Source organism: Eubalaena glacialis, chromosome 9 (genome assembly GCF_028564815.1).
Source record: "Eubalaena glacialis isolate mEubGla1 chromosome 9, mEubGla1.1.hap2.+ XY, whole genome shotgun sequence".
NCBI classification, from domain to species: Eukaryota; Metazoa; Chordata; class Mammalia; order Artiodactyla; family Balaenidae; genus Eubalaena; species Eubalaena glacialis.
Window position 1 is genome coordinate 84,748,786 of NC_083724.1, and position 12,564 is coordinate 84,761,349.

At 42.0% G+C, this 12,564-nt stretch overlaps 1 protein-coding gene across 2 annotated transcripts in view; it reads left to right on the top strand.

Annotated features, from left to right (window-relative positions):
* Positions 1-12,564, top strand: part of NTRK2 (neurotrophic receptor tyrosine kinase 2) — a 379,554-nt gene that overhangs the window by 58,690 nt on the left and 308,300 nt on the right. The window lies entirely within an intron of this gene.

Sequence of the window (12,564 nt, forward strand, 5' to 3'; positions counted from 1 at the left end):
TCATCCATGGATGAGAAACTAGTGTCGTGGAATGTTTTGCTTACCTGGGCTGACGGAGTTGTGGCATCCTTTGATGGGATCCTGAATTGTTTTTCTAGGAGTGGTAAAAGTTCCAATCTGACCAATGGTTTGGGTTGGGAAAAGGATGGCTGGCGTCAGTAGTCCGGTACATGGTCAGCAGAAGAATTTCAGTGGGAGCCTCAGTAAAAGCAGGGATGATGTCATGCATTTACCTCCTCCAGATACGCTTGCTCAGTGAAGTATTCTTACTTGCTTGATTGTGTTGCCCAAATACCTGGTACTATTGTAGAGACTGAGCCCTGTGTTTGGATACTGGGACCTGTACATGATTAGAATTCCTCACCATAACAGCCCCGAGTTAATCAAAGCCACACAAAAAGAGCCTTGCAGAGGGGAAGGGAAAATAGAAACTTGGAGGCCCATGGGGTAGGGGCTGCTTGGGCAGCATGTACTAGTGTGGCTCGCAGGGCAGCCACATGGACAAAGGTGATGGCTGCAAGCCACCTTCACCAAACGAGAATGCAATAATTCTCATTACACAATACATCTTCCTGTTATCCTGGTATTTATTCAACAGCTTTTTAAATGCACAGGCTTCCTTAGTGTGCTCAAAATGTGATTTGAATTATATAACTTTGATTTACAAACAGCCTTTCAGAAGCACATAAAACAAGCTATGTTTGGATGACTTACCCAGGCGCCCTGGCAGTTGTTGTCTGTTTCATTAAATCTTCCTCTTAATTGAGAGTTTAGTTGCTTGGCTACATTTGCTGTAGTAAATCGCTAGATTGCTATGTTCCTTTTCCTGCATGTTTGGAGGGATAACAGCTTTATAGTTAAATCCAGAGACTCTGCTTTTGGGACAAGTGCTTTTTGTCTGTTTTTAAATAAACTTTTGATTTGTGAATAATTTTAAATATACAGAAAAGTTGCAAAGATGGTATCCAGAGTTCCCAGATACGCCTCACCTTGTTTCCCTGATGCTAACATCTTGCATTACTTACATTTGTCAAAACTAAGAAACTGGCATTGGTGCGTTACTCTTAACTAAACTTCAGACTTTATGTGAATTTCGCCAACAACTGACTTTTGAAACAGTTGGAGGTGAACTTGATTCCAGGGTGAAGGTCTGGTGTTGAAAAGTTTTAGAAGTGGTCTGTGTGCTTTGATGTGAGCACTGTTCTGTCAGTGTAAAGCCAGTAGCTTCTATTTTAGATAGGATTTTGATGTATTTTCTTTTGAACATTTCTGTATGGTACCAATATTTGGTAGAGCTTAACTCCTCTTATCTCTGTGGCCTCATTTTTATCAATCACTTTTGTTAGTTTTAACTTAGCTAGTGATAGGAAGGAATGGTTTTCTGGCATAAGAATATCTTGGAGTCTCTCAAATATTCCCTTAAAAGGAAATATTTATTTATCTAAAACAAAAATTAAGCCACATTTTCTAAAGATGTTCTCTTCTCTCCTTTTTTTTTCCATTTTCTTGTTCATTTATTCCATTTTATCAGATCTTCAATGTAAATACGGCTTTTAGAAAAGTCTGATTTTTTTTCTTTTTAAGTATTTACTCAAGGACCAGCTATCAAAGAGTAATAAATGAAAGTGGAAATGAAAGAGACTTGGCCCTGGGTGATAGTGGATATAAATGGCCCGTATGGGCCATAAACCAGTTTGACCAATTAGAGTGTGACCTTACTTGGCTTTGTGTGATAGAATCTTTGTGGGCATTTATGAGATTTGTAGCTGTAACCCACAGATAATGGCTTTTCTTAGAATTGCTTTCTTTCCCTCTTAACCCTCTTTAAAACTAAAGGAAAATAGACAAATAGCATATATATATATGTAATTTCCCTACTGGTCTAAATGTACATTCCAAGTTAAGGACATCAGGTCACATTTGGATTTATAGCCCTTCAATATTTCTGCTGTCATCTTATAGTAATTGTCAAGAAGTTTAGCTCCCACAAATCTTTATGATAAGAAGTTTCAGCTACTTTCTTTTCCTAGTTGTTTTGATGAGATCCCCTTTTTTCACACTGGGAGTTTCTGGACTTACCAGGAAGCAGGCAGCCTGGGATCCCTGTGAAGCTGGTTGCATCACCGTATGAAGCCAGAAGAATTAAAATGGCAGCTCTTTCGTCCTTGGGCATGTGTGTTCCTCATTCAGCTCAGAACTGAGATTTCTGTGAAATGGTCACTTTGCTTAGGAATTCACCGGCTATTTGGAGATAGAGAATGAAGCGTGTTGAAAGAAATTAGAACAGAAATAAAAACAAATAAACAAAAAGCCCCTGATAAAAGAAAAATGGGTGAGCATGGAAGAGGATGGCTGACTGAACCTAGTGACAGTTCCGATTGCCTCTCGCACAGCACGGTGTGGAAACGCGGGATGTGGTGGCAGGCACTGCTTTCCACTTGGAGCAAGGATGGGGCAGAGGGACCCCGAGCCAGCATCAGCCGGGCCAAGAGGGTGCCATCGACAGTGTGTGAGGTTGGGAGGAAGGCAGTAAAGATCCCCATATAACGTCTCTCCAGGGTGCTGGGACCTTGCAGAGTCCGACACTAGACACCAGCCCCAGCCAGGGTGCTGTGAGGAGGGACAGGTGTTATCAGGTCTTCGGATGTCAGCAGGACCCGGGTACCAGGCCAGTGCTTTTTCTATCTGATCATCACTGGCAGCCTGGCTAGCAACTGAGAAAGGGAGGAAAGCCTTTCCCAAACTTCAAACACTAGATCGATTGTTTCGGATCCCATGCTTAGAACTGAACTCTGCTCTGGTCAGTTCTGAGTTATGTCTAAAGCACGACATGCAGTGCAATCTAGAGAACGGTGGTGTTTATCTTTCTAGCACGTGGAAGAACACAACTGGTGACAGTCAAATTAATTTCATTTTGTTTTGGTTTTCCATCAGCCCATTACAATTTAGTCAGTAAGAGTAACCTTCTCGGGTTCCTAGAACAGGAGCATCACACTCTATATTGCATGTTAGAATCAACTGGTGAGTTTTAATTGTTGTTTTATCTTATTTCATTTTTTAAGACACATTCCTGGGGCCCATCTCTGGCAATTCTGATTCAGTGGCTCCGGCTTTGGCAGTTTTCATTTTTGAGATTCCCAGTGACTCCAATGTACAACCAAGTGTGAGAGTCACTGGTCTGGTTGGGAGCTCTGACCCAAGTAAGATTTTTCGGCTCATTGTTGAGTAACAGACAATCCTTTGGTCACTTGAGGTTGCAGACAAAATCTCAACTGAGAAACAGGATGTCTCTTCTGAGTTAGAAATCAACTCTGGACTTGCTTTGAGGGTCAGTCTCCTCTCCCCTCCCGGTTCGGGCTGGCAGCATGGGAGCGGGGGCTGGAGCTCGCTAATGAGGTGGAGGGGTTGGGCTTGGGGGACAGAGGGCGGGGAAGTGTGCTGGCTGGTGGCTCTGTGCTCTTGGGACCTGGCGGTGTTCAATGCCGATTCACCGATCTTGTTTCCTGGAGACCTTTGTGGAGATTCCTCTCTCTGCAGCCCCCTCTCCTGCAGTTCCCACTACATAAATGCATTTCTGTTCTGGCTGCTGGAAGCACCTCCTTCCTCAGCACCCAGGAATGCAGCTTTGTGCTTTTGGGGTCCCTCTGGCCCTCTGGACTCCCCGTGCAGACTTCCTCCCGGGCTGCCTCCCTCTGGTCCACGGGGAACCCTAGTGATCCCTTGTCCTGACATTTCTGGGTGTACAGGTGGAACCCAAATGTACCACACAGGTGGCCTGAGCCTTCTCTGGCAGAGCCAGCCGCTTGTCCTCTGAGCCTTTCGCCTGCAGAGAACACAGGACACGTCCTCAGGCGCAGCCGGTGGAAGCCCCATGGTGGGGTGGTGACGTTGGCAACACTTCTCCCCAAAGAAACTTCTTTATAAGTCCTTCCTTTTTCTCTCCTCTCTGGGACCTTTTGAAGTCTCAGCGTGAATCAGATGTTTCAAAGGACAATGGATTCAGTTCTCAGCCATTTCCTTTGTGAATTCTGCCTGTGAGTGTCTCATGTTCACTTTGGTGTCGGTTACTAAGGCAGGAGAGTCTTGCTTAACATCCTGTTGTACTAGAATCCTAGGATTTTGAACAATTTGTCAGATCTCTCTGGAGGTTTAACAAACAGAGGGCGCTGGGCTACCCACCAACAGGCAATAAAACAAAGCCCTTTCTCCCAATGATAGAAAACACTGCAACCACCCATAAAATGATAAAAGATGAAGAAACACTCGGGCTTTCATTTCTGTCCCCTGCTTCTGTTTGTGGTGGTCTTCACCCTGGCTTCTAATTCCCAGGTATGTCCCTGTCCCGCTATTAGGCAGGATCTACTCATGAAAGGCAGGAAGGAAAGCTATTCAGCTGAAGGTGTGCAGAAATTGTAGGCAATAAAGAATTAAGCATCCCTTCAAATGTTCTCTTTCTGTGGAAGCCGTTGAACAGAAAAACTAAGTGGAATAGGTAGAACCTCAAAAATTTTACTTTTAATGAGATGATAACTCCTGTCTCTTGCTGTTGATCCAAATGACTCATTCATATCTGGCGTCTGAGCTTGGAATTTAGGCATAGTTATCCCCCTCTCCTCATTATTCCAAAGGAAGCTTGGCACAGGGGGAAGGGGCTGGGTTTGGAACTCAGATCTGATTCACAGAAGAGTTCTGTCTTTCACGACCTGTGTGGCTTTGAGTGATTTTCTTACCACCTCTGAACCTAGCGTTGCTTCTCTGTAAAATGTAGGGTTCTAGCACCTCCTTAGAAGGTGGTTGTGAAGATGCGCGTGGCTGGGAGTGCCCTCAGGGTACCTGACCTGGCACAGGGAGGAGCTCGGCGTGGTCCTCTCCTGAGGCACGTGTGAGAGCATAATGACAAGGTACCCACCCTCGCGTCCCTCTGTGCTTACGCTCTGTAGCCTTTAGGAAGAAACTTGCTGACCAGAACCACTTTTCTCTCAGAAAAGAGAGATGTCCTCCCTCATCTAGAGGCTTGGGCTTGCCCAGAGAAGAGGACCTCCAGACTCTGCCCCCTGACTACATGAGCTTTCTAGACTTGGCCCTTTCAGGAGAAGACTAAGTCAGCGTTGGGCTCCTAGAGAGGGTGGGTGAATGTGAGCTCTCTCAGGTGTCTAAGCTCTCTCCTCCCTCTCCCCATTTGGAGTGGGGTCCAGACATGTGCCACTGGGGACAAAACACACCTCTTGCCCTTACCCCTAATATTTTCTGCAGTCGCTGCCCTCCCCCCTCAATATTTAGGTATGCTATTTTCAGGTTTGCTCTATGCTTCACTGAAAAAATTACTATCCTTTATGTCCACTGGGGCCTTTTGACTTTGGTCAAACTTGCCACGGAGTTGTAAACCAGGGTTTCTCAAGCTTTGATGAGCAATTAGATCTCCTGGGGATCCTGTTAAATGCAGATTCTGATGCCATGAGTCTGGAGAAGGGCTTAGAGTCTGCATTTCTAACAAGCTCCCAGATGGTGCTCAAAATCCATGGACCCCACTTTGAGTAGTAAGGGTAGTTCGCTTCTGCCCTGCAGAACCTAGCCAGGGTCAGTGGTGGTGGTGGGGGGGTGTGAGCCCTGGAAGAACTGGTCAGGCATCCATCGAGGTTACCTCACTGACTCTCCAAGGGTATTAACCAGCAATAATGATAAAAATATGGAATAGTTGGTGCACAGAGATGCACTCTAATTGGGCTTGGCAAAAGGTAGGATGGCTTAAGGAGGCTTGGGAGAGTGAATAAGTAGAGACAGCAGTGCAGGCACACACATAGAAAGCATGGGGTTATCTGAGGATTCTCCGAAGATTCTGCTGTATCCTATTTAGCTTACCGGTCAAAAATAAGACTTGTCTAAGATGAAATTGATCCATTATGTGGATGTCACTGGAATTCAATCCCACCTATAGAGAAGTCCCTTCATGAACACGAATGTGTGAGTGGAGACTGAGTGGAGATTAGGAGTGGTGAGGGTACCTTGTAAGCACAATTCTAAGCAGAAATTCATGGCAGACAGATTGCTTGTGAGTGCCATGAGGAAGAAACCTGGAGCCTTTGCTAGCATCTTCTGATTAGATAGCACAAGTTCTAAGAATTTTCAAGGTCAGATATTACCGTAAACGTGAACACGTTGATTGCTTAAGAGTAGATTCTCTTGTTGAAATCATTACTCAAATGATTAATACTTTAGGCTTGGAACAAGCCTAGCCAGAGCACTAGATGATAAAACACCCGGGTTTTAAAGCTTTCCATTCTTTAGGCTGTACATAAAGAGTGCCTTTAAGGCCCACTCATTCAGGAAGAATGTCACAGCTCAAGAATGCTCATTCACACAGCAGTGGGAGTCAATGACTTATGCTGCCTAATTCGGGAGCAGTTGCCTCCTATGCAAAATGTGCGTCAGGAGCAAACTATAAATATTGGAAGAGTTTTCCCCACAGCTTTTCATTTGTGCCGTTTTATCCAAAGATTCATGACGTCTGGATGAACTAGAGCTCTCTACAGCACTTAGAATTGCCCTCGAACTGGCCGGTTTAGATTTGGTGTACTTAAGCCAAAGAATGTGCGGTGGGGAAATTTCTCCAAATGTTACACATTAAGAAAATATAAAGCCCCCCACTACTTGTTCTTAAGGCCATTTGTCAGGACCCATGTCTTGTCCTGGGAGTGAAAGGACAGAAAGTTTTACCTGCTTTTCTGCCTTAAAAACGGAGAAGGGTATGGTTCAGCTATAGACTCATAATAATCATGATAATTAAGATTTATACTTAAATAGCTCTTTTTGTCTCAAGAGTACTAATGTTAATTAATTATGCCTCCTGAAGCTCCTGAGGAGTTGCCAAGCCAATGCCATTATCCTCTTCTGTCGGATGAAGACTCCTTTGTTACAGAAAAATGAGAAGAGGCTCCCAGTGCTTCATGGCACAGTAGTGGTTCAGCCAGAAAGAAAACCCAGACGTCCGAACCCCCGACGTTTTCAGGCCCCGAGTTCAGCCTGCCATTTAGACAGGGAAGAGGAGAAGGATCTGGAAATCAAAAGGCAGACTGCCTTGAGTTAGAAAACACTGTTGACAAAGCAAGGGCAGTTTATTTGAAAAGAACAAATCTTTTGCTATGCCTTTATCATATGGAATTCTTTGAAATATTTTTTAAGATCACACTAAAAAGAGTCTGCAAAAAGAATTGCAAGAAAAGTCTTTAAAAAAATTTTCTTTTTTAGAGCATTAGAGAGAGACTAAAAGCTTAAAGGAAAGAAACAGATGTGTCTCCTGGCCTCCACTATTATTTTTATCTTTAGAGCAGAATGGAAAGTGAACCCTCTGGTCAGGCTACCTATCTTCCCACAATTTTTTTTTTAATCCTACAAATGTGTTTTTCCTTTTACTGTAGAGTTTTACAGTTAAAAAGTCGTAAAGATTTTCTCATGAAGATTTATATAAAGTCATAAGATTTACTCATCAGCTATAAATGAGATTAGAAAATGGAAGTAAACAGGTCCTTGCGTTAAGTCATTTAGTATGGAATTAAGAGGATGGCGGAGTGCTTTAGTTTGATATTGTTGAGGGGAGAAAAATGATTTTATCATCCATGTTTAGAAGCCTAAATGCCCAAAGGGTCTGTCTCTTGGAGGTGCAGACATGGCACGTTGAATGCGAAGCTTTGTCAGGAGTGTGTGTGTGGTTGTAATACAGTTTCCATTATTCTTTTCACTTGGGGCATTTCAGATTTCAGGCTGCTCTCTGGACCTTAGTCCTCTTCCCATAATTCCTGACAACATGCCTTGGGTCAAGAACGAGGTACTGACAGAAATGGAAGAATTTGTTGCACCCAGCTTCTCAGACCATAAAGCGATGCAGTCCTTTTTCCCTCCCCTTGAGTTTTGGTTGACCTTTTGACTTTTTTTGGCCAATAGCAAATGGCAGAAATAACACTGTGTCAGTTCTGAGTCTAGACTTTAGGTTGGCTGGAGATAAACACCTCTTGGGAAAGAGGTCATGGAGGATTATGAAGATATGGAGAGAAGCCCAGCCAGCCCCCAGCTGTCCCAGTCATACCAGCCGAGGGGCATGGAGGGAAGGGAAGCCAACTTGGATCTTGCGGTCCCAGCTGGACTGCCCCAGTCAACATCACGTGGCGCCCACTAAGCGCTGCCCAAATTGAAGAAGTAGGACAAATAAATGGTTGCTATCCTTATTGTTTTAATAAAAAAAAAAAAAAAAGAAAGAGATACTAGTGAGTGTAGCACCTGGAGATGCTCAGCAGACTCTTGAGGAGGATAGTACTTGAACATCAGACAAGCAGACATTGGCACTTGTCTGGTTTTGGTTGGTGTAGCTTCTGCTCTTGAGTGAGCAGAGGTAGAGATGGCCTGCTGCTTGTTCAGAATGCAAGTGGGTTAAGGGAGTTCCAGGATGTCCATATTTTATTCTGGAGATTCTCAACATGAAGCGTTAGGTCTTGAGGCCACCTCTGCTACCTCTGTCTGAGATTTCTTACTTAAACAGAGCTACTCGGATAGTCTTCAAGGAAACATAACCCTTCTCAAATCTCCATGACAAGTGCATTACTCAAGTGCATTTATCTTTCATTCATTCTCTTTTCACTGGCTCTTTCCCTCCTAGCTCATGTTTGTCTTTTCTCACTCACCTTTTAATCCTGATTATCTCCAACAGCGGTTCCTACCTTTAGCCTATAATGGTACATAATGAATCAATTTAAACTAAGTAAATTAGACATTAAAATGGTAGGGTATCTTCAAAATTTGACCATTGCCAAAAGTCCAAAAAGGAAATGGTGACTTTTTTTCCTGTGTCTGCATTTAAAATGATGTTAATAACTACTGTGCTACTGGCGTGTAAACCTCACTGGAGGTTAGCTTGACTGAGAAGTTGCTAGAAGCAAAATAATCTGCTTGATAAGCTGGGGTCAGCTGGAGTAATGTGACCCTGGCTTTTCATAAAGTCCAGGTCTGTGCATCCGTCCACATGGCAGGCCTCCTAAACCTTCGTACAGAAAGAGGCATTTCTTTCTTTCGATGAGTTGGTCCTCGTCAGACATAGTACAGTATGGTAGGGAAGGAAAAAAACCCCATTATTGTTCCTCCTACGTTGTCTTTCTGTGAGTTTCATAATCTTGCACTAAATTTGGCTAATCCTGACAATGAAAGTGAAATGACAATACTTCTCATGCATCTGGGACAATGAAACTAGGAAAATATAGTGCTTTTCAGAAAGTGTAGACATGACCTAATGGTTTTTTTGTTTTGTTTTTGTTAGCTTCTGCTTTATAACAAAGTGAATCAGTTATACATATACATATGTTCCCATATCTCTTCCCTCTTGCATCTCCCTCCCTCCCACCCTCCCTATCCCACCCCTCTAGGTGGTCACAAAGCACCGAGCTGATCTCCCTGTGCTATGCGGCTGCTTCCCACTAGCTATCTATTTTACATTTGGTAGTGTATATATGTCCATGACACTCTCTCACCCTGACACATCTCACCCCTCCCCCTCCCCATATCCTCAAGTCCATTCTCTAGTAGCTCTGTGTCTTTATTCCCATCTTGCCACTAGGTTCTTCATGACCTTTTTTTTTTTCCCTTAGATTCCATATATATGTGTTAGCATACTGTATTTCTTTTTCTCTTTCTGACTTACTTCACTCTGTATGACAGACTCTAACTCCATCCACCTCATTACAAACACCTCCATTTCATTTCTTTTTATGGCTGAGTAATATTCCATTGTATATATGTGCCACATCTTCTTTATCCATTCATCCGATGATGGACACCTAGGTTGCTTCCATGTCCTGGCTATTGTAAACAGGGCTGCAATGAATATTTTGGTACATGACTCTTTCTGAATTACGGTTTTCTCAGGGTATATGCCCAGTAGTGGGATTGCTGGGTCATATGGTAGTTCTATTTTTAGTTTTTTAAGGAACCTCCATACTGTTCTCCATAGTGGCTGTATCAATTTACATTCCCACCAACAGTGCAAGAGTGTTCCCTTTTCTCCACACCCTCTCCAGCATTTATTGTTTCTAGATTTTTTGATGATGGCCATTCTGACCAGTGTGAGATGATATCTCACTGTAGTTTTGATTTGCATTTCTCTAATGATTAATGATGTTGAGCATTCTTTCATGTGTCTGTAGGCAATCTGTATATCTTCTTTGGAGAAATGTCTATTAGGTCTTCTGACCATTTTTGGATTGGGTTGTTTGTTTTTTTGTTATTGAGCTGCATGAGCTGCTTGTAAATCTTGGAGATTAATCCTTTGTCAGTTGCTTCATTTGCAAATATTTTCTCCCATTCTGAGGGTTGTCTTTTGGTCTTGTTTATGGTTTCCTTTGCTGTGCAAAAGCTTTTAAGTTTCATTAGGTCCCATTTGTTTATTTGTGTTTTTATTTCCATTTCTCTAGGACCTGGGTCAAAAAGGATCTTGCTGTGATTTATGTCATAGAGTGTTCTGCCTATGTTTTCCTCTAAGAATTTGATAGTGTCTGGCCTTATACTTAGGTCTTTAATCCATTTTGAGTTTATTTTTGTGTATGGTGTCAGGAAGTGTTCTAATTTCATACTTTTACATGTACCTGTCCAATATTCCCAGCACCACTTATTGAAGAGGCTGTCTTTTCTCCACTGTATATGCTTGCCTCCTTTATCAAAGATAAGGTGACCATATGTGCGTGGGCTTATCTCTGGGCTTTCTATCCTGTTCCATTGATCTATATTTCTGTTTTTGTGCCAGTACCAAACTGTCTTGATTACTGTAACTTTGTAATATAGTCTGAAGTCAGGGAGCCTGATTCCTCCAGCTCCATTTTTTGTTCTCAAGATTGCTTTGGCTATTCGGGGTCTTTTGTGTTTCCATACAAATTGTGAAATTTTTTGTTCTAGTTCTGTGAAAAATGCCAGTGGTAGTTTGATAGGGATTGCATTGAATCTGTAGATTGCTTTGGGTAGCAGAGTCATTTTCACAATGTTGATTCTTCCAATCCAAGAACATGGTATATCTCTCCATCTATTTGTATCATCTTTTATTTCTTTCATCAGTGTCCTATAATTTTCTGCATACAGGTCTTTTGTCTCCTTAGGTAGGTTTATTCCTAGATATTTTATTCTTTTTGTTGCAATGGTAAACGGGAGTGTTTTCTTAATTTCACTTTCAGATTTTTCATCATTACTATACAGGAATGCAAGAGATTTCTGTGCATTAATTTTGTATCCTGCTACTTTACCAAATTCATTGATTAGCTCTAGTAGTTTTCTGGTAGCATCTTTTGGATTCTCTATGTATAGTATCATGTCATCTGCAAACAGTGACAGCTTTACTTCTTCTTTTCCGATTTGGATTCCTTTGATTTCTTTTTCTTCTCTGATTGCTGTGGCTAACACTTCCAAAACTATGTTGAACAATAGTGGTGAGAGTGGGCAACCTTGTCTTGTTCCTGATCTTAGTGGAAATGGTTTCAGTTTTTCACCATTGAGGACAATGTTGACTGTGGGTTTGTCATATATGGCCTTTATTATGTTGAGGAAAGTTCCCTCTGTGCCTACTTTCTGCAGGACTTTTATCATAAATGGGTGTTGAATTTTGTCGAAAGCTTTCTCTGCATCTATTGAGATGATCATATGGTTTTTCTCCTTCAATTTGTTAATATGATGTATCACGTTGATTGATTTGCGTATATTGAAGAATCCTTGCATTCCTGGAATAAACCCCACTTGATCATGGTGTATGATCCTTTTAATGTGCTGTTGGATTCTGTTTGCTAGTATTTTGTTGAGGATTTTTGCATCTATGTTCATCAGTGATATTGGCCTGTAGTTTTCTTTCTTTGTGACATCTTTGTCTGGTTTTGGTATCAGGGTGATGGTGGCCTCGTAGAATGAGCTTGGGAGTGTTCCTCCCTCTGCAATATTTTGGAAGAGTTTGAGAAGGATAGGTGTTAGCTCTTCTCTAAATGTTTGATAGAATTCGCCTGTGAAGCCATCTGGTCCTGGGCTTTTGTGTGTTGGAAGATTTTTAATCACAGTTTCAATTTCAGTGCTTGTGATTGGTCTGTTCACATTTTCTATTTCTTCCTGGTTCAGTCTTGGCAGGTTGTGCATTTCTAAGAATCTGTCCATTTCTTCCAGGTTGTCCATTTTATTAGCATAGAGTTGCTTGTAGTAATCTCTCATGATCGTTTGTATTTCTGCAGTGTCAGTGGTTACTTCTCCTTTTTCATTTCTAATTCTATTGGTTTGAGTCTTCTCCCTTTTTCTCTTGATGAGTCTGGCTAATGGTTTATCAATTTTGTTTATCTTCTCAAAGAACCAGCTTTTAGTTTCATTGATTTTTGCTATTGTTTCCTTCATTTCTTTTTCATTTATTTCTGATCTGATCTTTATGATTTCTTTCCTTCCGCTAGCTTTGGGGTTTTTTTGTTCTTCTTTCTCTAATTGCTTTAGGTGCAAGGTTAGGTTGTTTATTCGAGATGTTTCCTGTTTCTTGATGTAGGCTTGTATTGCTATAAACTTCCCTCTTAG